At 37.7% G+C, this 3968-nt stretch overlaps 1 long non-coding RNA gene across 1 annotated transcript; it reads right to left on the reverse strand.

Annotated features, from left to right (window-relative positions):
- Window positions 1–734: 734 nt before the first annotated feature.
- On the reverse strand, window positions 735–2561 carry LOC307019591. Its single transcript, XR_013802700.1, has 3 exons — window positions 2521–2561; window positions 1173–1441; window positions 735–1077 (listed from the first exon to the last, which is right to left on the reverse strand). It is a non-coding gene; the product is annotated as an uncharacterized lncRNA (long non-coding RNA).
- Window positions 2562–3968: the final 1407 nt, after the last annotated feature.

Below are 3968 nucleotides of genomic sequence, written 5' to 3' on the forward strand. Positions count from 1 at the left end.
TCCCTCCGCTACACTTTGGGATCCTGATCGACCGACGAAGCTCCATTAAAATATACATATCTTTGGTGAATTACAGAGTTTAGGCACGTTAATAACGTTTTAATGAAGTTGAATACAGTATATTCATATGTGTCAGTGATTTCATGTCAATTCGGCGAACATAAACATAAATGATCGTGGTGAAGATGATGATGAAATTAGGATTAAAAATCGAGAGCCGGGCTGCATTTCCTCCCGTTCGTTTTTTTCGAATAACAAAATTATTTTGTTAAAAAACAACATCGTGATGTTTTGTAAATGATTACATGTCTCTTATTTAGCACAGTAGTATGATATCCGTGACATATGGATCTTAACAAAGTTCCGCTGTACATCCAGCATATTGTATCTCACTTTATTTCACATGAGCTCCAGTGTGGAACCCCACTGCACCCCCTGGTGGATCAATGATCTATTGCAGCTGGCTTCATTATAATTACATTTATCTATCACGGGGGCGGTCTCAAGTCAAGCTGGAGGTTTTCCCTTGAGCGAGGGCAGATCACGTACCAATCACGGCCCTCGCGTTTCAAACTGTCTGAAATGAATCGCTACATCTGTATAGTAATACTATAGAGTTGGCTATGGTGATCTTATAGTGAATCTATAGTTAATTAGCTTTAATAATGATGTATTCATGCCTATAGTAAGTATGGTATCAACAAATAAAAGTTAGCAGGCAGAGCAGTTTCAATTTGAAAGATAGGGACTTTATTAACAAAATAAAATACATTGTTCACAGAATATGAATACGAATAAGTTAAATGTAAAAAAAATTCAAGAACAATTTCAGGCCTGAAACAGAAATGGTTGGGCAATGAAATTAACGGAAAAAGTGTCCCAACCCCTATATACAGTATACACATTTCACATTCTTATACTTACAACCCATGCCTCTCTACCAAGTCAGAGATGCAAACTCTGACAAGTTTGAGGCTGGTCTTCTCGGTAAGAATGTCATTTTGCAGTTCATCAAATACCTCTGGAATTTTCTTCTTAAGTAGATCAGTTAGGCCATTCAGAAGAACTGGTTCTTGGCTGAACAAAACAATAAGAGCAAGCACAGCACAAAGTAAAGTTCTGGCCTTTGTGATTTTTTGAAACACAATTTAACAAGCATGGTACATGTATACCTGAGTTTGACAGACTTCTCTTAGGACAGGCTGAAGATCCGGTGCTTCAGAAAAGTGCACTTGGAATCTGTCAAAGTTACTGATTCTCACTTCTATCAACATCTATAAACTCTTTGAAGTCTGTGTTGTATTTTAAAATCCTATCAAGGACAAATCCAAATTCACCTGTTACTTCCAGGAGATGGTTTGTGCTTTGGACACTGTAGATTTTTCTTTTAATTTACTTTTTGCTAGGACTTTGAAAGATTCCTGCAGCTCATTCCCTCTTCCTGTAATTATAAGAAAAAGACAAATTAATCCTGATGTTGACTAATCATATTATGCCAGATTAAATTAAATGCCATCATCTATCAACTTCTAGTTAAACCCATGAATACACACCTTATATAAATTATAAGCAGTATGGTAATTTTAAGTTAATTAACTTCACCCATAAAGACAACTTCTAGAGAAGCACAGGGGAGATTCTGCTCAGCCTCCAGTGGCGTTTTCTCCTGGAGGCTGGGTATTTCTTTATATTTTTTATTTGTATTTAAAAAAATCTCTCCGCTGTTGTCAGTGAGATTTTACAAAGACTGAAACAGCGCCCCTCTAAATTAATGTGTGGTGAAACACAGTATTGCACGCTACACTCACTCTATACTACAACCGCAGTACGCTGTGTCAGGGACATGTCAAGGAAAGCCCGCCGGCCTTCCCTTCCAACGATTTGATTGGTCGGAAGGAAAGCCCGCCGGCCCTATCCGTCCGACCAATCAAATCGGGAAGGCCTAACTGCCGTGCGTGACGCTGCGTCTCACATACACAGTTGCCTTAGCGACAAGAGGCAGATATGAAATCTCCCTTCTACACAATATAATATTTGCAAGTATAGAGTAGTGGCTGATGTTTTAGTCAGAAACAGGTAAACTGTAGTGTACACGTACTACTAATAAATAACTTTAATGCGAGTAAGTTACGTATTTGCACTGTAAGAGACTATCAACGCAGCCTCACTCGCACTTTCTCGCCACATCTGGTCGAACAATGAAACCTAGCCAAAGTAGCTAGATCGCATTAAACATATAGCTGCTAATGCTATCAATATAATGCCGATTGAAGAATGATCACAGAAAAGATTGTAAGCTACATTAAGTTAAGATAAAATAAATATAATAAAAAAGAAGAACGGCCTAAAGGAAAATAATTGTCATCCAGGCAGCTAAACTCAAACAATAGTTAGCTGTTCAACATTGGCAAAACATATTTATTTAAGTTTTAAAATATGTATTTAGACCCCTAGCTTGCTCACATTATGACAATATATCTGCTCACTTTGTTAAAAACGTTTTGTTTCTGTATAACTTACCTAGAGTTAGACTCTCCTCCGCTGACATCCATCCTCCACAGCAGCCAGAGGTGAAATGGCAGTTGGGACATTTGATTGACAGTTGGACAGTTGAAAAATGATACATTTGAAATAACTCAACCGTGATTGGGCAGGACAGTGCCCAATGTTAGTGCCCAATGTTAGCCCAATGTTAGCCCAGTGTTAGTCAACACTAATGTGTTGACTATGTGCATTTTTTTTTCTATGTACACACATGTGTGTGTAAAATAGTTCAGAAATGACACTGAATGTGTTGAATTGCCTTTGACACAGCAGTGTGTTAAAAAAAAATGACACATTAATTCTAGGAGTGTAATACTTCTACAAACACTATGGTAATAATATGCATTCATTATGACAATATCATACTATTATAGGAGTGTTCTACAGTGTGTTCAAAAAACAACTACAGAAACACTAAATATTATACTACAGTAGTACTATTTAAAATAATATAGTCTTAATACAGAAACACCAAAAAAAACACTGGTAATACTTTTACAAACACTATATAATAATATGCATTCACTATGACAATATCATGCTATTACTATAGGAGTGGTCTACAGTGTGTTCAAAAAACAACTACAGAAACACTATATATTATACTATAGTTATACTATTTAAAATAATATAGGAATACTACAAAGATCTAGATACATAGTATTACTATTGAAATATTATAGGGCTACTATAGCTAGTAAAATGGCACTACAGAAAAGACTATAGTAATACGATAGCTGGTGAAAAATACTATAGAGCTCCTGCGGATGATGTCACATATGCTGGTCACGTGACGAGAAACGAAGGGGGCAGCCATTTTGGCAGTAATCGCGTCAGTAAATTCATTGGCCGGCACTGGCAGACTGTCGAGGATGGTGGATAACTGCTGTGCACCAGGTTGCACAAATAGGCGTGGGAAGAAGAAAGGTGTATCTTATTATCGCATTCCAAAAGACGCGGAGAGGAGGGAAAAGTGGATCGCAGCGATTAAAAGAGCCAGGAGCCGTCTGAACAAGACTGAAAGATGGGACCCCCCGGCCGTTTGCTTTCGCTTATGCAGTGATCACTTCATATCAGGTGGGTGAAGGAATACAGTACAATGCTACAAAAAGTTTTCAAAAAGCAAAAATACAAACTAGTTTCAGACGCACTGCAGTAGCTATCCAAGCTAATAAACAAACATGCTAACGTGACACTGCCGTAGCTAGACAAGCTAATAAACAAACAATGCTAACGTGACACTGCCTATCAAACTGGAATAATTTAATACTTACCCTTGCAGTGATGATGCCGAAGTTTTTGGATGTAAGACTCCACAGTTGAATGTTGTTTACGAAGCCGGACTGAAACCATTTGTAAGCCTCCAAGCTTTTGTAAGCTCTGAGGGAGTCTCCTGAGTACACTGATGGAAAGCTTAAAAGATA

The sequence above is a fragment of the Notothenia rossii genome, assembly GCF_949606895.1.
Source record: "Notothenia rossii genome assembly, chromosome: 9".
In the NCBI taxonomy this organism is placed as follows: Eukaryota; Metazoa; Chordata; class Actinopteri; order Perciformes; family Nototheniidae; genus Notothenia; species Notothenia rossii.